The sequence below is a fragment of the Oreochromis niloticus genome, linkage group LG17 (assembly GCF_001858045.2).
Source record: "Oreochromis niloticus isolate F11D_XX linkage group LG17, O_niloticus_UMD_NMBU, whole genome shotgun sequence".
NCBI classification, from domain to species: Eukaryota; Metazoa; Chordata; class Actinopteri; order Cichliformes; family Cichlidae; genus Oreochromis; species Oreochromis niloticus.
In genome coordinates this window covers 6,875,296-6,900,026 of record NC_031981.2, presented here as the reverse complement: position 1 = coordinate 6,900,026, position 24,731 = coordinate 6,875,296, and the positions used below count along the sequence as shown (strand labels likewise).

Below are 24,731 nucleotides of genomic sequence, written 5' to 3'. Positions count from 1 at the left end.
CTGCCATCCTGGATTGTTAACTCAGAGTTGGTGAGGCTGCTGTGACTTTCCGAGTTGGAAATTCAGAAGTTGAGGGGATGTTCCAGATGAAAATTCCAAAGATGAAAATGTTCCAAATATCAAACCCCCTGTTGTTCAGTCTACCACTGTGTGAGTGGTCGACAGAAAGCCCTTCTGCATAGCAAATTATGCTGTGAGTGTTCAGATAGAGTAGCTCTATACAAGAACCATTCCATTTACTATTAGACTGGAGTAAACAAAATATAGGCGTGATAATGCAGCAAACCTGACTAATTGCTCTATAAAGAAGTGGTGTGACCTTTGTTGAACTAGTTCTAGTTTACAAAGGTTTCAGCTTTTGCCTTGAGCTAAACTGCACTGAGCTAACCAGCTTCTAGTTCTGCCTACACACAAATCACAGCAGAGTCAGTCACTACTCCTAACTCTTAGCAAGAATAGGAATATTCATGTAGTGTTTGAAGTATTTAACAAAATGTTCTTGTTTATCAGAGAGATCAGACCATATGTTCTTGAAGCGTCTTGAGCTCTATTACACAGTGTGTCATTTGTCCTGTCATCATCCCATCACCCTCAACCAGTCACGGTAGATGACTACCACTCACTGAGACTGGTTCTGCCGGAGGTTTCTTCCTGTTAAAAGAGAGTTTTTCTTTCCCGCTGTTGCCAAGTGCTTGGTCAAAGTATCATATGAAGAAGCTCTTCAAAATGGTCATAGCTTAAGATGACCCCCTCCTAGGCTGCTGAGAGCATTATAAGATGATCGACCTCTTTTAATTCACATTGTCATCATCTATACATTATAAGCACTGTACCTTCATTCATGAACACAGATGTCAGGACGTTTTGTTTGAACCATAAGTAAAGCACCAATCCTTTTCAAAAAGTCGATTTCCTGCTTGATTTTAATGACTTTCAGCTTTGTACACCAGAAACAGCAGGGGACACCGCTTATCTCGAACAAAGTTCACTTTCTTTAACTGGCTTCCACTCAGCGGCATTAATCATTAAGAGCGAGTTGGTAGATGTAGACTTCTAAAAATATTAGGGTGTCGTTTTAGTGTATAAAAAGCATAAAATCATTAATCTGTGTTGCTTACAACACCTCCGGTTTGTGATTTATGTATTTCTAATATACACCACAGACAGTTAGTTCTTCCTTTAAAGCATATACATCTTTTTCAGACAGCCAACCTTTAAAAAACTCTCAGTAGTATGCTGTTTTTGTTGGAATTTAAGCATTCAGAAAAATCCTTTGAGAAAACCTTCTTAACTTCTAATGAGCCCCTTTCACACTTACTGTTTGTCAGTATGCTCCATCTTCCACAATGGGCATGACTCTGAATCTTTCTGTCTTAATATTTCATATATACACTCATTCCTCTGTGCCTTCCTGCCTCCACTCCATCATCCAGGGTCCATAAGACCTTTCTCCTCCTTATGATGCCATATAGAATTATCTTCTTTGATTCAATGCATCCTTTTCCCTCGCTGCCCATCTTAGCTCCATCTCTTTTCACCTACTTTCATTATTTCTTCATGCAGGTTCCCTAGACCCACTCAGATCCCTCTCTCTTTCTCATTTTCCTCAAGTTATCCTTCCTTGCTTTTTCCTCCAGCCGTCCACATGCTTTTCCATCCACTATCTCCTCATCTCTTGCCTCAGGGCAGTCTGTACGCACGCTTTATATATCTTTCTGTAGGTTTCCTGCAAAAAGGAGCCACAACAGAGAGACGGGGGTTCTCCACAGGTCAGAAGACCCTTGATGGCTATCCTAGCTGACACTGAGAGTGACCTCCCTCGGTGCTTTGAGGCAGCCATCAGCGACCTCTACCCGAGATCGCCTCCGTTCAATTCCTTTGACAGTATACACGATCTTATCAGAACAGAGAACAAGAGGAGAAAAGAGAAAAAAAGAAGAGAAGACTCACTTCTGAACTGTCCCTCTGCAGGTAACGCAGACTGTGTGGATGCCAACACTCTGTCACCTGTAGAAAGGCAAATCCGCCTCCATCGCCAACCCCTTGTCACCTCCCAGACACCGTCACCCACGCGCTCAAGTTGATCAGATGTGTCGCTGCCACTCTGGCTCACATTGGCACACACAGGCTTACAAAGCATGCACACACACACTGTCCCAAAACGAACACCTGGCAGGTCTGAGTGACAGCGGCATACACTGTACGAACACGGCTGAGTGACAGTGATGTCACTTTCCACAACAACGCAATTAAAAGCTACAATAATTGCCTGCATGGAGAGAATGAGGCTATTATGTTGTCAGGGAGGTTGAAGGATTTAAGACAGCGGCATTGTAAAGGCTCCCAGTTGACGATGTAAAAATCTAAATTTTCACCTCTCCTATAGTTAAAAGAACTCCTTCTGCTTCCTTTGCATATTGGACAATGGATTCACTGTAGGGTGCACTGTGGCACCCTTCCTCCATTTTCATTATAATCTTAACAACTGTCTGTGGCATGTTTACAAGGCCGCTCATTTGAAATCATGGCATCAGTTTTCCTCTTCTCCCTGCAGTGCCTGCGGAGCCCCTCATAACAGAGGACCTCTACCCCCTAGTGGCTAGGAAGAGCAATGCAGCTGAGAGATTACTGTAACTGGGAAAAAACTTGGTTGTGCGCCACTGAGTGCTTTGAATCCTATTTATATGAATGACATGGCTTTTGGAGTTCCCTATTTCTCAACTTTGTCGAGCACACGCTGAGCAACGGCAATCCGAAAATATCAAAACATCCGAAAAGGCACCTTAATTGCAAAGCATAGCGAAATTGGGTTTGAGGGCTTAAGTCACTGGTGTGTAGTGAATCCAGGCGTGTGTCGGTAAGATTACTTATTGTGCAGCTCGATCATACATATGCAAATGCTCCTTCATGATCCCAGAGCATTGAAAGAATTGCGGTGAGCATCCATCACGCTGAAAGACTCCATACTGGCCCATATAATCACTCAGCTGAATTGAGGGCAAGTGGGAAAGAAAGGAAGCGTTTTTCCTGCTCTTCCTATCATCATTCGGAGACCAGAGAGGAGAGAAAGATCTCCGATGTACTGCAGCACAGATGCTTTTGAGTCTTTTTCAAAGACCTTTTCTTACCAAACACGCCCCCTCTCCACAGTGATCGGGTACAGCTTTTTGGTAAATATTTGATAGTCTGGCCGTGTGTCTTTGAGACATGGAGAACGTCCGTAAGGAGTTGTTTTTTTAGGTCATCTCCAGGACTGCTCCTCTTCTTCTTCTTCTTCTTCGTCTTCTTCTTCTCCCTCCTTGTTCAATCGTGGTGAACGCTGCAAAGGACAGGATGTGATAGGCGGAGGAGATTTGTTTGAAATTTGCCCCAGTTCAGAGAAAAAGGCATCAAGCGTGTGTGTGTGTGTGTGTGTGTGTGTGTGTGTGTGTGTGTGTCAAAAGATGGCGGAGGAGGCCCCCTGCCTCCTGCTTTCCTCCCGCAGGGTACACAACCGATTCAGGGCTTTCATCCGTGTTAAACAATGAGCCACCTTCTGAGATAGAGCAAGAGAGTGGAGATAACCCTGAGATGACTCAAGTTTGTGATTTGGATTTAAGAGAAAACAAATGAAAACACTGACCAAAGAGCCTGAAACCCTGTTACATCAAATCCTGTGTTAATATATTAGTAAGTAATACTACAGCATAAACAATCCTTTCAAAATATTTCTGCATCCAGACCCAGATTAACTTAACTAACAGAAGTCAGTCACTTCAAAGTTAGGCCAAGCCCCACCTGGTAAAATGTTTATGCAAATCCACTTGAACTTTCTGAAAACTGAAGTAATCACTAAACCTCCTTGCCGGAGGTAATAATTTTCCTGGAAAATATGCAAATGTAGCCACTGACTGCACCTTTAAAACACAGTTTTATTTTGAAGGAGCCACCACACAGAACGAAATCTTCAAAGAAAAAAAAACAACAACAAAAAAACTTCTAACATGGGCATTAAAATTTATACATGCAGCTTTTGCTCTCAACAGTCATCTCCACTTGATGACCTAACACTTCCTGACAAGTTTTTTTTTTTTCTTACACAGAGATATTGTCAGACTTGTTCAGCATGTAAATGGCACACTCATGGCATCGCTAAGTAGTCGCACCACCCACAGACTTTTAAGTAATGGCATGAAAGATGAAAGTGTGTGTGTGTGTGTGTGTGTGTGTGTGTGTGTGTGTGTGTGTGTGTGCATGTTTTCGTGGGGGTAGGGTAACCAGTTGGCGCCATCAGTGAGGGGTCACCGGGGAGCCGGTTAATGGGAAATCGTTATGTAAATCCAATCAAATTAAAATTAAGGTATGGATGGGGAGAAGGGGTGTTAAATAACATTATTACCGTGCCTCATTTGCATAATCTAATTCATAAGATAAGATAAGATGACCTTTATTAGTCCCACAGGTGGGAAATTTGTTTTGTTACAGCAAAAGTGCAAAGTTATGTAGCAGAAATTAGAAAACACTGGAATGCAATAAAATACAATAAAATGAAATAAAATACTATATACAATAGAATAAAATAGAAATACAAATACTATATACAATTGAGTAGGAAAATACAAAAATACAACTTCGTCAGAAGAAGAATTGCACAAGAATTGCACATATAGCAGTCTTATTGCACATGTGTGGGTTTTCTTCTCCAAGTCCAAACAAATAACCGAGCTGTGTTACTCTGCTCAGTTACATGTGCACCCAACTCAAATTTAGAGTTTCTAAAATAAACTCACACTTCTTGCCTCTCCACTGCTTCATCCGTGAGCATCCGCTGATGATGTGTGGCAACACACGCATTGACTGAAGCCACGGGGAGATCATTGATGCTCTTTCACTCTAACTAAAAAATCATTGCAGACGCAAGCTGGGAGGCCTTAAAGTGCCATCACACCTGAGGACACGTCAGACTTCCCTTCAAACGCACCACGTAGTCAGGATTTGTTTAATAGCGCGTATGCATGGGATCGAAGATGCAGGCCTCAAGGTTTACCACAGAGATTGCAGCGACTCTGTCATCTGATTAGGAGGCTTAACACCTTCCTTCGGATACATGGCGACAGCGAGCCTGTGTAGGTGGAAGGTACGGTATATACAGTCAGTATATGTGTGGAGACTTGAAGCAGGCTTTTAATTTAACCCGTTTCAATGTCATGTATTCATGTGTCGGCAGCCCACTTAATGTATGCACATATAATCCTGCAGTTTGCTCTGGAACCATGAAATTACTTTTAAGTTTCTTCTTTTCATTTGTAATTAAACATTTTCATGTTTCTTGGAAAGGACACATGGACTGATGTGCTAGAAAATACAGAGAGAAATAAAATATGGAGCTGAAAACATCTGATTCATTTGGTGATAAATGCATTAAGAGTGTTGTGGTGGTTAAAAAAAAAAAAAAAATTGTGTTACACTGTGTAAAAAAAGAAAATAATAATGATAATAATAATAACATGTTTATATGGAGCTATTGAAATAAAACACGTTTACAGATTATGTCGCTGTTAAACCTGTACTTCACTTTACTTTGGTATGTACTTCCTAACAGTTATTTGTTTTATTTAGCTACCACATCTAAAGCGACAGCACTGACTAGCACACAAGCACAGAGACCAGCTGGCGACCACCTGGCCGGTTGCTAGGGAAAAAAAGTATTCCACCAAGTAGCTGAGTTGCTAGGGGGGTTACTAGCACTCATTGTGAAAGTGTTTGCTAAAGCCCCAGTCACATACACTTAGAGACTGCTTAGTGACCCCCTGGTAATCAACCAGTCATTAGGAAAAATTGGTATTCCTCAACTGGTTGGCAAGTGGTTACTGTAGGTTGTTTTCTGTCTCCAGGTAAAACTGGTCACAAAGAAAATCTGCAAACACTAAATGCTAGACAGCAGTGAGATCACAAAGAATGCAATGCAAACTAGAAACTGTGATCACTCACCTTTTTTAAACATAGCTGCTCCTCTGACTTGTCTGCAAACATTCTCTAACCAACAACAGTGTCTTCTACGCAAGCTATCGCAACCACGATAATCTTCTAGTGCAGCACTGTCTTTGCTTCCTATTTCACCCGGCAACAGCCAGCAACTTCACACCAACCAGGCCGGGAATACACCCTTTCCCTAAGAACTAGTGTTCACCAACCAGACTCCAGGCTTGTGTGACTGAGCCCTAAATTAGCAAAATATTGAAATATAAGGAAGCTTATCTTGCTCTGTGTCACTCGGAGAGTGTTTTTTTTTTTCTTTTCTGTAAACAGCAGTTAAGCAGAAACCAACATAAAAAGCACACCTTTGACAATTTCACTAAGTGGCTCAATCAGTGCACGCATTGGGTAGAGTTTTAGCATCTGAAATGATAGAAAAGTTTGCGAAGTACTCAGTGCAGTCACAGTCTGTAGATTAGTGAATTAATTCTAAAAAGGTCATTGAGGATATTAAGCAAAAGAAACAGAATTTATGAATATTTATTAGAGGTTTCACAAAAGAATATTCTGATGAGTGACTCTTTGATGCATATTTAAATGTGTGCTTCAATGCATATTTAGATCTCTCATCTAGTAAATAAAGAAAGTGATGTTGGGAAACTGATTGATGTCAGTACATCTAAATCTTTAAAGTGGTGTAAGAGCCTTCTGAGGAGTGTTACCATTTCATTTTCCTTTGAACTCCCGAACACCTGCAGCATAATCTGAAGTGATGGTTAAAGGCTATTTGTAGTGCTCGAAACTACGTGTGTGGTTACATACATCATACAGGCTTCCACTTTGATTGAACATTTAATCAGCATGTTCAGAGTGGATGTGGAAGAGACTGAATGCTTGCTTTTGATAGTGTAAAAAAATGTAAAGAAAACAGTCTGGTGCAGTATTTGGGGTGATCACCTGAAAACTGCACACCTTTAAAGCCCTTCTTTTAGTATTCCACCAACAGGAGCGCCAAAGCATATCAACAATTAGGCTACAATCACCAAAATAAACTGGAGGATGCTGGGGTTTAGAAAAAGATGTAGTGTTAGAAGCACCCATATTTTACTCTTTGAAGTCATATAACGTAAAACTATAAGTGATTATTTTCTTGAACGTAGTTTAGAATACAAGGAGCCACAAATCTTAGAGAGAGGCTTCCTCTGGCAGACTGGCAGCTCCCAGGGCCACTAACGATAGCCTTCAAAAGCTATTGAATCCTTTGTACCCACACAACCACCAATTGCAGGTCTGTACTCGGGTTGTTGTGGTCTTTTATTTTCTTTTAATACAATTTCATAGTCATCATTTTCTCTCTCTGCAGTGCTTCCCATTGTGTGGATGCTGGAAGCAAGATGAGTGGAAATTCTTCACACACCTAACTTTCACATGTCAAAGTTTGCTACTAGTGTTAAAAACCTGCTGTAATGTCTCTGCTCACATTTCACTCATTTTCTCTAATATGCTGCTGTTTACATCTAGGCTTGACTTCAAGGTGGCTGCCTCCATTTGTTATACAGTCTGTGAGAGTGCCTAACCTGAAGTAGGGGTTAAAAACGACCTCTGAAAAAAGGATTCAAAGAACTTTGAACTTTTGAAGAAACTTCCTATTTCCAGTAGGGTGAACACGCAAAAAACGGGGGTACTTCTTTCAAAAGTTATGAGAACTTTCCTCTCCGAAAACACCTTTGTATGCATACTGGTGTGGAAATGTATTACTTTTTTCACTGCGTGTGTGTGTGTGTGTGTGTGTGTGCGTGTGTGTGTGTGTGTGTGTGCGTGTGTGTGCGTGTGTACACAAGTGTCTATGCAGTCCTTCATTTTATGTAATGATGTGTCTGTGTATGTGTTACTTGGCATGCGTTATGGGGACAGTCTACAGGGGCCTGTTCAGCTCGTGCGGAACAGCACTGTGGGACAGTATCAGGTTACCCTGCATCACTGCACTCAGACAGCTGTGGAACAGTTATTTTTGATCATGGAACAAAGCTTGTGGATTCCTACCTCAGCAAATCTTTTGTGTGTGTATGTGCACGTTACATTTCAGTGTCTCGGTGTGCACGCACAAAAAGGTGTGGGTTTTCAGGCGCTCGTGAGCCGCTGTGTGCTGTATTTGCAGGGGAACAGCGTGTCCCCATCTTCTCTGATGTCTGTTTGTGCTCAGACGGCAAGGTCGGCCTGGCTTAGACAGACAGGCAGAAAGCTTTAGATGCACCTCTTCCCCCAAGGCTGCACACACTTTGAGCAGCTGTGCAAAGCCCACAGTGAACTAATATCCACCTGTGATTAACCCTGCATTACCTAACCCAACGTGTTATCATCTGGAATTCGGGGCCCTCAGGCTGCACTGACTCACAGTGTGGCCTCATAAAACGCACCATTAAACAATTATGAGGCTTTACGACTGAACCACCTGACTGTAAGCACTTTGACAGTGAGTGTTTGTCTTTGGTGGTAGGTATAAAGGGGGTACGTTTCGGATCGGGGATGTGGCATTGGCTGATTATGCCCAAAATTATTGACTTTTAATCTCTCTGGTTCTCTGGCTTTTTTTATGCAGTAACGGCAAGACACTGAAGGTGCTGGATATTATCCAAATAAGAGGAGCTTGCATAGTTATGGGACATGGAACATTTTCCAATTAATTCCAGACAAATGAGCATCATTTTTATTGGGTTCTCTGCAGGACTGGAAGCCATTTTTATACAAAAAATAGCACTATATCATTTTAAGCTGCATTAAGAGGAGAGCAGTGGTTGCAATAAACATTACAGGTGATAGATATAAGACGCACCATAAAACAGGGGTGCCAAAAAATGTACAAAAACATTTTTAGCCTCCTCTCCTATTGTAAATGAAAGAGAGTTCTTCACATGCTGCTGGAGTTTGCCCCGTGGAGCCACAGACAAACAGAGAAAGTTCAAATATTTGGAGCTCTGACCCTGTTGCATTGACCTTTTAGAAAATTACTTAGGGCTTCTGTTGAGGTGAAAGATGATGCTGATTGTGTCAGAACTCTTGACTGGGCCATTAATGAAGCTGTAATGTAATAAACCTTTCACATGCAAAGTTGAAGTATAACCTGCAGGTTATAAAAAAAGATTTTTAAGCCCTAATTTCAGGCAAGTTCGTCCAACTTTTTATGTGTTTCTAATGAGATGATATACAGCGAACAGTGAAATCACAGTTACTGTATGAATTATATTTACAAAATGTTCATGTTTTATTCAGTATGGCCTGAAACAAATGCTTGAGCCCAGAAAGTCGACAGGAAAGTTTTTACTCAGGTCACAGACCAAGAGAGCCTGAGGATTACTTTTCCTCTATATCAGCTCAGTCTCTCGGAGGTCTGTGAAATAGCTATGAGAACTGAATCAATTATTTTCGTGTTCATAAACACAAATTGTAACGTTATTTTGTGTCACTGAGCACAAATTTGTAAATTTGGAATATTTGCACTATATCTGACGTGTGAAAAACTGGTGTCTATGACATGGGTCCCTGATAGGAACACCACTTATGCCTCCATTACACTTCTGACCTCCAAATGCAGACTTTTTTTTCTTTTTCTTTTTTTTCTGTCTTTTAATCAGTAAATATGAGAGCAGACTGATGAAAGGTTGTAAAAAAAGTTGTAATATTGGGCCAAGGAACACAAAAATGAGAAGCAACAGCTAGGGGTATGTCCTATGGGGGGTTGGGGGGGTTGAAATGGGGATTTTTCCTGGCTTTGTTCTGAAAAATGTCCAAGTGAAAATCCAAAAAAATAATTTGAAGCGCTGTAGAGAGCATGGTAAAGCAACATGTGGCGTTATAACCCTAACCATAAAGTAATGTTGGCCAATTAATAGACATTGAACAATAACAAGGCACACAGTCTGACATCAAAAAAGAAGTCAAAGATTCCTTGTTGTTGCAAAAACTGAGTTTTCTAAAACTGGCTACAAATACCAAAATGCCCGTGTACGTGTGGACTAAAGGTGGTGATTATTTTCCATTCACTCCCAAGGAGGTGTGGTGGACAGCTGCCCCTCCATGAGCCTGATTTAGCTGGCGGTTTCTTCCTGTTAAAATTGAGTTTTTCTTTCCCACTGTCACCAAGTGCATGTTCATAGGGGATTCGAGATCATTGTGGTTTCTTTCTAATACATTACAATATGTAGTGCCTTTGGGCGACTGTTGTTATGAATTGGCGCTAGATACATAAAAGTGAATACATTTGAATAGAATATATCACAAAGTGTCATGAGACGGCTGTCTTTACTGGCATGTTGGCCATTAAAATAATTCAGGTTTAAAACACTTTTGAGTTTGATCCATATTTCAGACCTATTTTTATGGCTATTGCTTGATCAGCACAAATCACCATGTTAATGTGATGCCACTGAACAGGCTTTTTCTGTGCACATAAATCATCAGTAAAAAAATACACACACACACACACACACACACACACACACACACACACACATATATGTGTATGTATGTGTGTATATATATGTATATGTATATTTAGTATTCAGTTGTATAGTTAAACACTTGTTCCATGATGAAGAGTTACTAAAGTAGAAACAGTCGCTGAAACTTGGTTTTGTGTCGGTAGTGATTTTGTATTAATCAAAGCTGAATATAATTTGGTTGATATTGTTCAGAGTTAATTGTCGGGTGGGTATCTCTCCCAACGAGATGAGTGACGATGAATACAAATAGGTCAAGTCTTTTTTTTCCCATCTCTTTTTTGTACTTGCCAGATTGCTTTTGTATGTGTGGGTGTTTGTGTGAGTGCCAGTTGCACATTGCTGGTGCAGCACCTCTCTCGATCTTTCTGGAGGTCACAGCTCATATCCTCCTTTATATTTTAAGCGTGTAATTCTCCTCATAAAGCTGTATTTTATTGGTGTCAGATCGCTTGCCTGTAAAATGCTGTATTGACTTCATCCCCCTCCCTTTCTTCTGATTGTTATTTGTGTGTGAGCAGAGATGCCTCTGAGTGTTTCATGTGTTCTGTGTGAAAAAGAGAGAAATTAGCTCAAGTCATGAGTCTCCATGTAATGTATTGAAACCTTCATACAAGGGTTGACCATGTCCTGGTTGGTGACATTGTGATACAAAGTATCCAGGCAGCGTGTGTGCTTTGTGTAGTGTGTGTTCTTGCTCAGGGGAGCTAATAAGGTCACTAGAACCAGCAGAACGATGTGTCACAATGAAGGTCACAAGTTCAGTCCCTGTGTGTAATGTCACACTGGTGACATTAAAGCAGATGGCCTCTTAACTCAGCTGCCTTGTGCCAGTCTTTGGTACAGCAGACACTATGGCTGAAACACTATTACGCTTCCTAAGCCTCAATTACAGCATGAAATCTTATCTCCTACAAGTTAACGTTCTCCTTCAAAACAACTGAAGGGCAATCGGCCACAGAAGTAGGAGGGATGGAGAGGAAATCAAAGAGTGTTGGAAATCAAAGGTTGTTTTTTTTTTAAATTCTTTTCACCTTTACTTTTTTTTTGGTTTGTTTGTATCATACACACAATTTCGTCCAAGGACCCTATTAACCCACAGGATGAACTTTTGTCCCCCGCTCAGGTACCCTCATCTCTGCGTGTGATGAGGGAGACGGGGTCAGCTGTTTTTATCCCGAGCTGAGACCGTAAAGACCTTGTCGATCTGGTCCCCAGAGAGATGGCTGTAATAGCATTTTTCTGTAGAAATCGTAGGACAAGACACAGCCCGAGCTGGGATCAGCAGGTATGAGAGGATATCTGTATGGCTATGGGAAGCTAATACCATTTTTCCCTGAATGTCAGTGCTGTTAAACAGTGAGATAAATGTTAAATTAGAGCTGCTCATAGCCATTTATGAGTAGGATATGTACTGGTATCGACTGTGCATGTGTGAAAACCAGCGTTCGAGGTGCTAATGAAAAGAAAATTATGTTACACACTCCTATCAGGTTTATTTCACATTATATTATAATAACACTAATATTCGGTCTAATATACCCTTTTACATAAATTATGTCACACAAGTTTGATCATTTGTCACAATTTAAATAACATGCAATCTAATAACACATGATCAAATCTCATGTTCTTGTAATGCATGCCATATGGTGCCGGCTTGACATGCCACAGCTGTGAATGTAGGCCAGTCAATTGCTTATTGCACCGCGTTGGAAATCTAAGCAAGGACAACCACAAGGGGTGGTTGTCTGCCTGTCACACTGTCTTGCATTTCAATCAGTGATCTCCTTAATAATGTCCTTGTTATTGATCGCAGTTGGGAGATGATTCGCTTGCTCTTGATGTTATTGTTTGCTTTCCTCTGCCTTGACGCCATGCATGTAAGAACAATTGTTAAGTCTTGATTTGTTATTTTTGCCCCCGGTGGTGCTTCTTTGGCCAAACGTCTTGTCTGGGCCATTAAATCCCAAACCACTTCCTTCTGCTCTTATTTAAAATCCATTGCTCGTAATAATCTGATATATACCTTCTCTAAAACAACTAGCAAAAATCCACCCTACGGGCAGTTTTTCCAGGTCTGAGGTGCTTTTTTGCTTCACTCATGTATCACATCGACGCGTGTGGTAAATTTATCTTATTCTGAATATATTTGTTACACAACTGTGTATTGTCAAATGACAAAAACTTGGTATTATTTTTACACTCAACAACAGAATATTAAATTGATGCATAGTGAATCTATATGAATATATATTTCTGTGTTAATAATTCTGTGTTTCTAAATTATGACAAGATCCATCACTGGCTGAAATGCCACCCCAAACCATAATAGAGCCTCCACCAGTCCTATGTACTTATTGATGACAATTTGAATTAAAATTTCAAATTTGGATTCATCACTCAATGAGACCTGTTGACACTGATTTTTAGGCCATTTCTCTTGCAATTTGCCATACCTTCGCCTTGCTCCCCATTTCCCTTCCTTCACAATATCTTCTTCTGCTGAGAAGAAGTCATGCTTCTGCTGAGATCATTTCTCATGAGGCTTCAGCAAACAAAAGATGGATCAATTCAAGGCCCAAATCATCTCTTGGGGTCTGTTTCTTACTCACAATCAGTTCGGTAATAATACAATAACGTTTGTAACTTCATTGGAAACTTTTTAAAACTGAAGCGATTAACCCGAAGCGGTATCATTTCACTTTAAGAACTGTTTGGTGTCTTTATTTTACTGGAAAGGTTTTTGGGGTCTTCTTCCTGTCTGTGTTTGTTTACCTGTGTACACATCACATTGTTACTATTTTAGAGGTTTGTAGATTTTTTTAAAGTGTTCTCACAGCAGCTTTAGTTTGGGGGGAATCTGGCTTACAGCAATGTTGTGGCAGTTCTGCACTGTGGAAAAAGTGAAAAATATATTACTACTTCATTTAAGATGCCTCTTCAAATGCATTATCTTTTTACATCCAAATAACCTGTGCTGGGTTCACTCAAGGGTAATCCACTCTGCAGCCTCTGGTAACATGAGTCTAATGGCTGTTTGTGCAATGGGATCAAAGTGCCAAGGCTTGTGTGCTGAATGAATAGTGTTCACTGTCTCCACTATGCACTGTAAAGTAAATACATGGTTAATCGTCATGACAAGCTGTTAAGAGGGACCGAGGCCTCCCTGGTTGTGGAGTCTAGACTGCAGAGATAGTGGCAGAGGGGAGTGTAAAAGCTTCCAAAGTCTGTGCAGGGACTGCAGGTAGAGAACAGCTGCAGTGTGGGTATAAGGAAAAGATTACTGTCTTCACAATTGGCAATTTCAAACTTCGAGAACTCATAGAAAGAAAGGTGTAGACCAGCGTGAGGTTCAGTGGAAGTCCATCAAAAATACATAAGATAAATAATACAGCTGTTTGGCAAGGTGAAACCTTCTGATAAAGACACAATAGCTGAAAAAGCTGACTAGATAAAGCAAGGTAGACTAGTAGAAATTGGATTATTGAAAAGAAAACAAGGACTTTACATGATGCACTATAAAATAAATTAGGCCTTTTCATTCAAGCAATACTAGTGTATTACATACACTCAATGTACACTTTATTAGGTACATCTTGCTAGTACTGCCTTCGGAGCTGTCTTAATTCTTCATGCTATATATTCAAAAAGATGTTGGAAACAATCCTCAGAGATTTTGGACTATGTTGTCATGACAGCATCAACAGTTGCTACAGATTTGTCGAACGTGCCAAAGGTGCTCTATTGGACTGAGGTGTGGTGATTTTGAATACAGAGAAGTCATTGTCATGTTCTGACACAGAGATATCAGATACGCCGGGCTTCCATTGCCAAACAGCTTCTGTAGCTGGTCCAGTACTTTTGTCCATATCGTGTATTTGGTCAGAAGTTGGTGAAAGCCAGAAATGCTCTTCATTCACTGGAAATGCACAACTTCTTTGTCAAATGTAGACTTGCATAGTATGTTTGGATCATAGTCTTAGAAAATAGAACTCGGTCCATCTTGTGTCTTTGCCATCGCTGTCACTCAACTGTAATTTCACAATACCAACAGCCATTGCCACAGTCTGAATAGCCAAACAGTTTACTCCTCTGCACATGGTCCCTGGCTCTGTTGTATTCCCCAGCCCTCATGTCTTTATGTCCAGAATGGTTTACATTCTGGATAGGCTTATCTATGTGTGGATAAACTTTGCTTCTTTTTTTTAACTGCAGCCGCTCCCATGTGTTTCTCCAACAAACAGCATCTTTCACTGTGTATACTTTACTTTCTATAAAAGGACTTTAAAAAAAACCCTGCCACCTGTCTAGTTGACGGCTGAGTGAAATTTGAAAGCCGTGGCTTTTACATGCCGTTTGATGATGAATCATTCCTTTCTTTCTTTTTATTTCCTTTTTTCCACCCTCCCATAGTGCTTTAAAGAAGCCCAAGTCTTCACAAGAGCTCTGTAAGGATTTACACTGAAAGATTGACACAGTGGATGATGAGCTCTACGATATCGAGGTGAAGGTGGCCAAGAATGAGAAAGAGCTGCTTGTCTTTGTAATGGAAATGAACAGAAGTTTAACTCTGTGTCAGAATTTTTTTATGGAAGCTAACCACACCTGTATTTTACCCTGGGTAACCTCCAGCTCTTTGAAGATCAAATGCTACACTCTCATCTTAATCCTCCTTCCAAGATTATATCTATTTACATCTCTAGCCACACCAAAGTGAAATTGTGATATTGCATGCACTGCCTCAACTCACGGGGAATTGCAGACATTGGTATGAAAAACCATGCATAGTTGAATGTCAAATTGTATTCTGCAGGCTTTGTGATCTGCTCTAATCCACAAAGGATGCAGAAGAGAGACGTTCTGTGTTAGTGCATATCTAAGATTGCAGAGCGAATATAGGAGAAATGGAGAAACACCGTGCATCGCTCGCTTTCTTTTACTGACCCTGAGTCCCAGCTCGAGATTTTAGAAGATGCTGGAAAAGGAAGTTCATAAGAGGCCAAACCTGATGCACCAAAAGAGGCCTGGAGACCAAACAGAAAAAACAGCATGAAGAAGAAGAAAGTGAAAGTCAGGCTGCAGGCAGCAACTTGCTCAGGTTTACACAAATTTTTTTTCCGATAGAAACTATTGTGTGTACACACACACACACACACACACACACACACACACACACACACACACACACACACACACACACACACAGCCACACACTTTTTATTTTTTACTGCAAGGCTTCTTGTTTGACATTACCAATATCTGCAATATCTTAAAGTGGCTGTTCAGTACAACTATAGCCATAATTTAAATAATACTCAAGTGCTCTTGTATTTCTGCTTCTATTTGGCTAAATTAACTCTAACTCTTAGTTAGATGCAAACTTTGTGGAAATACCTCAGGATTTTCCTTTGGCTTGATTTTTGTAATAGAGTTCTGAAGGTCACAGATTACCCCCCACCCCCACCCCCCAAACATCCAACCTCAACCCCACCATGACACAACAGCATGTCAAATACAAACTTGTTACCAAATGCAAGTGCATTTTGCATTTCTTTGGATCTACTTTGCATTCTGAACTGTTGGTGGCAGCATAGGTCAGGATGCTGACACCATGACAAATAAGGGATCTGACTCATACTTCCAGTGTTCACTTTATCATAATCTCCACCAGGGGCTGTCCAAGCATCACCCTCCATTCATCCATTCATTTTTATTTATTTATTTTTTTTACTCATGCTTGAAAGACGGCTGCTGAAGGTGGAAGGATGAAGGACTGATGGCACATTAAATTTTAACCTACGACTTAGCTTGAGTAAACCTGGTCCTGCATGGTTTGATTCTGTAATATAAGTTGGTATGGTCATGAATATCTTTACTGTTGCAGATTATGATGATTGTGAAAGTACAGATTGAGTGGCAGATTGTTGAATAATAGGTCATGATTGTAGGTGGCTAAACTACATGGACAGTATCTATTAAACAATGCATTCAAAATACTGTTTCCTCACCTTCAATGCTCATGTCATTTTGTGTTTTTCTTCTATTTTGAACAGATGGCCTTGTTGTTATTGACCTCAGATGGGTTTCTGTAGTAATATCAAACATCCCACACAATGTTATATTTGCCCTAGCTTTGACTCTCAAGTTGAAATTATATCAAGGCTTTACTGTCTGCTGCTGTCTTATGTGTGTCAGTGCTGCTTACACTGAAACAAGCTAGAAATAAGACACAGAAACGTCCAGAGATTGCTTGGATTCATCCAGATATAGCTGCATGTAGCTTTATATTTGTTGATGGGAATCAGAGGAGCCTCACTGAGGTGTCATGGGAGTGATTTAGTTAAACATCTGCGATGGGAGGTGCCCACTTAATAACCGGTGACATCCTCTTTCTTACTCACCCGTCTCTCTCTACTGTGTGCCAATGCTGGATTTCTAAAGTTCTCTTTTTTTTGCTTTTTTCACACAGTGTACTTTTATGGCATCCTATGTAAAATAAACAATTCCAGTGGAAGATCAGTAGCCATCAGTGTCGTTACTAAGAAATGGAGTTGAATAAAACATCATCCACCCCTAGAGCAATAAGTGTAAATGATCTAGCCATAGATAAAGTGGCAAAAATTCCTTTTTTGGAAATCTGGTTGATGACGGTGGTAGATTTTTGGTCATGGGAGATTTTGGAATTGCGTAAGGCCTGGTGAAAGCAGGAACCAGATGGACTGGAAAAGGTAATCAGTTTTGACAGCTCAAATGTGAGAACATGTTTTGTTTGGAGTTTTTTTGTTCTTTTTATTATTGTTATTTTAAGATTTGATTTTTTGACACCTGGCGTGTTTGAAAAAGCTCTTGCACAGTGGGTTGATGTCTTTTTGCACATTTTATTTTATATATTTTCACAATGCACATATATCCCTCTATAATGTGTGGAGCCTTATGTTTCAAATATACTGGCTGAGGGCTACTTTACTGTTACAAAATCAACAAGAACAAATTATTACATGTAACTACTTAAGCTTCACATAAATGCACTGAGTCAGACTTTTGATGAGAGACAACATTTTGCAAAGAAGAGACACACTGGAATTCTGTCTCTGCTTTTGTTAGACTTACAGCTGATGTGACGGAGTCCCTCAAGGACCTATCCTCGGGCCACTGAACATGTGAAACTATTAGAAATCGAGCCAGTCGGGTCAGGGCAAGGCTTGTGGTGGTGGTGTGTGGTCAAGGGGTTACACCCGTGGACCTGACTGACCGAGCAGGGATCCATATATATATTCCACTGCAGTCTAATGTTTCGCACAGTATTAGTTAAGTAAAGCCATTCTGAAATATCTCAAAAACTTTTATGGCTCATTGTGAAATCTGGTTTCTCTTTGACACGCATTAGATATTTTTTGTTCTTGATGAAGGATTGTGACACATATGAATATTATCTGACAATTATGTAGTAGTGACATTTGGTGTACTTTAGATTTTATGCCAAATAGCACATTAATAATCTATCGCATCGACTGGTTTATAAATTTACTCTTAGAAATCAAGATGGCAGATAACATATATGTATGTATATTGCATATATTCCATACTACAAGGTGTATCGAAATATTTGACTTTCTGTACCTTCTTAAAATAAGAATCTATTGGAGAAAAGTGTCCCAGTAGATAAGTACCTTATTTCAATCTCATGAAAACCTTTCTGTTTATCCTCAGAATATTGCAGTCCAAAGGTAGTATTAATGCAAATAAGAGCCACGCACAAGGGAAATAATCCAGCTGTTTGCTTCTGCAGGGGTCCGTCTTTTGTTGGCATTTTTGTCTTTGATATTACACAGCAGAGACACAAGAAGGAACAGGAAAATGATCGGAATGATAAAAGTGCTGGGTTTTACCCAGGATGCTGCAGGTATTTGATATGCACATCGACCAGCTGAGCCTCCGAGACATCTCAGATACCAATCATCCATCATACATACATAGTCGGAGCGAGGGCTGCAGTATGAATTAATCCATATGAAGTTGATGTCTGACACTAATGGCATTACTTTCTTCTCAAACAGCGTGATGACATCATTAACAATTGCGCTTTTCCACGACTTCTACCTTCACCTCTGGAACGTCAGTTTCACACAAGATGGCAACGCACTCTTTCATCTAATTTAAAACAATATGATGAAATGGGGGAAATGTCAGGGGTTTGTTGAAAGCAATGCAGTGTTAGAACCTTTATAATTGCTTCTGAGGTGTTTTAGCTGATGTAACATTTTGAAGGTATACATGTCAGATTTTTGGCAACGTGAACCTCTCTGGCCTGAGGCGCCAAAGATCTATGAATCCTTGACAGCAGCTGCAAACGGCTCGCAGAAAGCAAAACAGCCTAGAGTCGCAATGTTTTCTTCCCAGGTTCGTCTCTACATGCTCAGTGCTGCCTCTTCTGGCATCAACATACACGAGGCTTATTGAGCGATGATTTCATTAGGTCATAGTAGGGAAACTCAGTTAGGACGCACAAAGCCAAAAAGTCCTGAGGAATAGTGCACAGGTATTACTGCAAATTTTGGGTTTAATCTGATACAAGTGAATACAGGGCCAGTATTGCAATACCGATACTTTTAACCTATAAAGGCAGCGTATCGAGCAGAGATTTGTGTGTCATGACTTATGAGATGAATCATCATCAATTTGCAAATTCTGAACACATTTTAATGAGCACTCACACAGTAAAATACACATTTCAGCTTTTTATATAAATTGTTTTTTGAAGAGCTGTGCCTGTCTCTAAAGCACTTTGGGTCGACTTCTGTTGTTTAAATGTGCTACAGGCTACAAATAAAACAGACGTGACAGTCAACACATCATAGTGTGAGAGGTATATTTTTTTCATTTCCAAGAAGTTATTTATTCAACATAAATCAGTGGGCTACATACTGAACTTGGAGTATAGAAACAAAGTATCAATCCTATCGCGCTGCTATCAGTCTGATACCAGTACCAGCGTTGTTATCAATACTAAAGATCATTCTGTCCACCTCTACTGAGGAGGCACAGCTCAAACTGAAGTGTGTGGCTGAGGTAAACAGGTGAGCTCATGATGTAAATATAGCAAAGGCATCACAGGCCCTGAGTATACGGGCATTGCGCTAACTGTAAACGTGCCCAAACCACAGCATCATTTTTGGCAATCAAATTATACCGTGACGTGATTCAGCTCAGGGTAATGGAGGTTTCTGAGGCAGCTGTTGTTTGCAAACTGGATCAGGAATAAAAGTCGAAAAAGAAACACGCAAGATGAAGAATGACAGGTTTATCTTTAAATACATCATTTTTCAAAGAAATTAACATAAACACATTTTCAGATTTGTTGAGCGGAATGGCCTTCTAACCCTCCTCTCTCTCCTCGTTATGTCAACACACACGCACACTTACTCACAACTGCGTTTGCACGTGTACACAATCATCAGAGCGCATTTCTTTCGCTTTATCTTTAAAAAGCACATGCAAAAGAGCACCGGCGCATATGGTGCTCATTTCTGCACCAGTTGCCTAATGCTCTTAAGTTCGTTCTTTGTTCTGAGCATCATTGTTTTAAGGGAGGGAGGGGGAGACAAAGCCGAGCAGTGTCTGCGTGCTGCTGTTTCACAGTAGAAAGTAGAACACTGCTGCTATTGTGTTTGTCACCTCCTAACTCTCTGTATCCTGAAATTGCTGACAGACACGAGGTCAGAAATAGCTGAGGTGCCTTTGGTGGAGGGAATCAAACGAGAAACTTCACTTCTGCAATTCTCTTGATGCGTTAATCATCTCGTGTAAGGGCTGACACAGAGAGTAATGTAAGAGCTGTAGTTTCTATTGAAGATAAAGGTCAGGTGTTTGGGGGTTTGTTTGTTTTTTGTTGTTGTTCTCTTTCTGGGAATTTTGTGGTTTCCGCACAAAATTAAGAGATTATGTTATAAAACCTCTTCCAAGGTGATCCCAAAAAGTTGACTCTGTTCAACTGACCTCTATGTACTGTAGATTTTACCCAGGCATTAGCGTGCTTGCAAGCTGAGAGGTGTTGACATACTGAACATAGCCTACTTGTGAATCTGTATTTTACTGTCTGAGTATTTCACAGAAGAGACCTGATCATATATCCTCCATCATTTGAACACACCCTGCTGAATATATGTATTTAGCTTTCACTTTATTAGGTACACCTATACAGTACATCTGCTCATTATATAATACAGTAGCTTAGGTCATTTAGGTATGTAAACATGGTCAAGACCATCTCAACCAGCTGAGGTTCAAAGTGACCATCATAATGGGGAAGAAAGGTGATTTAAGTTACTTTGAATGTGGCGTTGTTGTTAGTGCCAGATGAGCTGGTCTGAGTGTTTCAGAAACTGTTCTTCCACTGGGATTGGTTGCAAAAAGATAAAATATCCAGTGAGGAGCAGTTCTCTGGGTGAAAATGCCAGAGAACTCAAATAACCACTCATTACAGCAAAGGTATGCAGAAGAGCATCTCTGAATGCACTAAAAACAATGGGCTTCAGCAACAGAGGAACACATCAGGTGTCACTCTTTCACCATAAACAACAAGAAAGCATGGATCCACCCTGCCTTGTATCAACAGTTCAGGTTAGTTGGGGTTGAATGATGTGGGGGATATTTTCTTGGCCCCTTAGTACCAACTGAGCAGCGCATCATATCTGAATGTTGTTGCTGACCATGTCTCTTTATGACCACAGTGTACACACCTTCTGGTGGCTGCTTCCAGCAGGATAGCGTACCATTTCACAAAGATCAAATCATGCTAAAGTGGTTTCTTGAACATGACAGTGAATTCATGTACGCCGACAATCAGACGATGCCCTATGAAATGGCCTCCAAAGTCACCAGTTCTCAGCCTGTTAGAGTAGCTTTGGGATGTCTTAGAATGAGAAATCTGCAGCAACTGTGCAAAACTGTTGCGTCAATATGGACCAAAATATGTGAGGAATATTTCTAGCACCTTTTTGAATCTGTGCCGCGAAGAATAAATGCAATTGTGAAGGCAAAAGAGGTCCAACCTGTTACTAGTAAGGTGTACCTAATAAACTGTCTAATGAGTGTATATACATATAGACAGTATAGTTAAGTCATTATCAGTGCAAATAACAAAATCTTGCTAAATTATAGCCAAGAGTTTGCTTAAACTGGTAGGAAAAAACTTCTTTCTAATGGACAGGGACATTTTTATATCTGTGAAAAAAATAATTCTTGCTAGAATGAGTAAGTATCAAAGGAAAATTGGATTCCCACTAAGACTCATATGCATGTCAATAGCTTGGCAACATTAGCTAATGAGATATTCATTTTACTTAGCCCACATGCCTTTTCAGAGTCACTGCATAAATGAATGTCTTGAGTAGTTATATAATTTGATAACTGTGGTTATTTGTCATGTTATGATGGCTCACATAATGGCGAGCAGTTAAAGGAACTCCATAACTCAGTTGCCAACACATTATGCAGTCTTTGGGGCCTGCTGGTCTGCACCGTGAGCCCCTTTTTTGTCCAAGATAAACATCTCATGCGATCTCTGTTGACACTTTATTTATCCCAGAAGGCTTTCCCAAAAAAAAGTGTCCATTTTCTGCCTCGAGTCACTCTAGATGTTGGGAGGTTTGCAGCTCTTAGGAGAGCTGACATTTTTTAGTTTTTTTCACTTTGGACTCGGGCTCGTCGTTACAAGAACAGACCGAAGCGCACAATGCAGCCAAGGGTAGATGTGTACTGTATGTCTTAAAAAGGTGGGAGGGGCTTGAGCGGGTATTGAGTTTGGTTTTATCATTGAGTGTAGTGGAGGACCCGACTGCAGAATAGGCTCCCTCCTCTCCTCTCCACTCCTCTCACTCGACTCTAGAGCTCTACTTTGTCCCGTCGTGATCCACAGGTAAGCGCAAAAAACAACAACTTTGAACTTTTACAGACGATATCAGACCTTTTGTGGGTGGAAAGTTGAAGATGACGTAAAAAAAACCCCAAAACAAACAAAAAACAATGATGCAATAGGCCGCGTTACGATGGCAGATTATCATACTTGGATGTCTGTTGTGCGCATGGGCTGCTGATTTTACTTTTCGGAATTTCTTGGCTGGGAGCCGCTCCCTCTTTTGTGTGCGTTTCACGCTGCTGGTTCACTAATGGCATGGTGAAGTCATGATTCCCAGCTGCAGGCCCAGAGAGCTTTTTTAAAAATGTGTTTTATTGTGGGGATGCATAAAGAAAAGCATACCGCATGCACGCTCTTGCAATGCGCGCTCACGCCTTCTGATTCTTTAGCGAACAAAGTATGAAGGGGCAGGAGGAAGAAGGAGGGGTGGGCAAGTTTCTCATCGCCAAAGTAACCACTCAGTGCAGCCTAATGGAAGTTTTTTTTTTTTTTGGCTTGAAGAAAAAGTTGCTCCACTTTTTGGCCTGTTGATGTTGACTCTGTCGACAGCATCCTCCAGACACTAAAGGAAGGTTGTGGTTTTGACCCTTAGTTTAGAAAGGCATTCGGAAAGTGTGCGGAGCTAGGATAAGGGCAGTTATCCTAACTTTGTATAGATGCCAGCTCAACAAATGCCCTTCAAACGATCAAATCTGAACATAAGATCTTTAAGTATTTTTTTAAATTAATGCTTGAGTCTTAAAGACTGTCCAGCATCTCCTGCAGACAAAGCCACAGGGCGTCTTTCAGAGGGCAGGCCTTCTTGCTTAAAAATGAATTCTCTTCTCAAGGTATGACATTCTTTGCAATCCTACCACGCCAGAGGCAAAAAACTCTCTTCAGCTCTCATTGTACTTCAGTTTGGGCATAAAGTCTTTTGATCTCAGCTTTATTACGTAGTTTTATCTGTGAAATAGAAGCATGGTAAATGTAAGAGGGTGGAGGGAACTGCAAAAGGTTGATCTGTAAGGTTTTGGGGTTTTTTTCCATTTTAAATACTTTCAGGAAACAGACAGCACAGTAATTGTCCATGAAACTGTATCCGATAAGTTGTGCAGTGTTTGGAAAACAAGTGGAGAATGCCCTCCTGCTCCTTATAAGGTGCAGGAGCAACCTGATGACAGATGACTGGAATAGCCTGAGGAATGCAATGAATAACACACTTCTAATACAGTAGTTCCAACCTTATGCACACCACGGCCATCTCATGGTATCTGTAGCAGTCATTCATTTAATGTTCCCTTTGTGTCCATTTAAATTTTTCATCTGTGGAATACAGTTAACACCTTTTTTTTTTAAGTTTGTATTTGCACTGCTAACATTTTAGGCATATATTCAGTGCAATATAGTTATTTACTCATAAGACAATTCTTTATTGGGGAATATTTGTGCTGTTTATCACTGTATATAAGCAATTTTAGCTAACCATATCACAGTCTAGCCATTACTTTTGTAATTATCAATTTCGTTTAGGCAACTATATCTCTATTTATCCATTACTTATAGCTATTTATAAATACTACTTCTTAGAAACTATGTAACTATATATTTCTTTTAGCTAACCATTTAACAATTTATCCTTTCCTTTTTTGGTAACTATGCAACTTGTGTCTATTACTTTTAGTTATATATTTGGACTATTTATCTGTTACTTTTTGCTGTGTCATGAATACTGGTGTGTTGGACCCAAGAAGCAGACAAACACGACAGACCCTGACAAACTGTGCAACTATTTACTTATATAGTCATTTGTATCATTATGTGCCTGTTACTTCAATTCAGTTAAATTTAATTAAATTAAATTCACTTTGTATAGCACTAAATCATAGAAACAGACATCTCTAGGCATTTTCTACTTAAGGTAAAAACCTTACATTAATACAGACAAAACCCTGACAGTCAGACGACACCCTATGAGCAAGCACAGTGGGAGGAAAAAACTCCCTTTTAACAGGAAGAAGCCGATCTTTTTTTTTATTCAGTATGATGCAAAATGAGTGACTCAGCTCATAAAACACAACAGAAAACTGTTCACAGAGATTAAGACAGATGTTTTATTTGGTTAGACTTTTATAGGACCAGAGAGTTTTTTGCAACCACAGATAGCGCCATCTGGTGACCTGGAGATAAAATGCAGTTTTAAGGCACTTCCGCATCAGCGTAATTTTTCTGACCTTGAAGCTATGTCCATGTTTATGCTGCCTTTGCTTTTATCCTACTATGTAAAAATTTATCCGAAATCTCTAGCTTGCTAAAAAGCTTGTTAAACTATCGATCTGATTGAACAATGTGTAGCTATTTAAATGTTTACATAATTACAT

General features: G+C 40.2%; 1 protein-coding gene across 5 annotated transcripts in view; it reads left to right on the top strand.

Moving 5' to 3' along the window:
* The first annotated feature begins 22,225 nt into the window (after positions 1-22,225).
* The window catches only part of cald1a (caldesmon 1a), a 65,447-nt gene continuing 62,941 nt past the window's right edge, over positions 22,226-24,731 (top strand). For all 5 annotated transcript variants that reach the window (XR_003214514.1, XM_019346976.1, XM_019346975.1 and 2 more), the window contains exon 1: positions 22,226-22,371. The gene's annotated coding sequence lies outside the window, so the exon portion shown is untranslated. The remainder of the gene's footprint in view (positions 22,372-24,731) is intronic.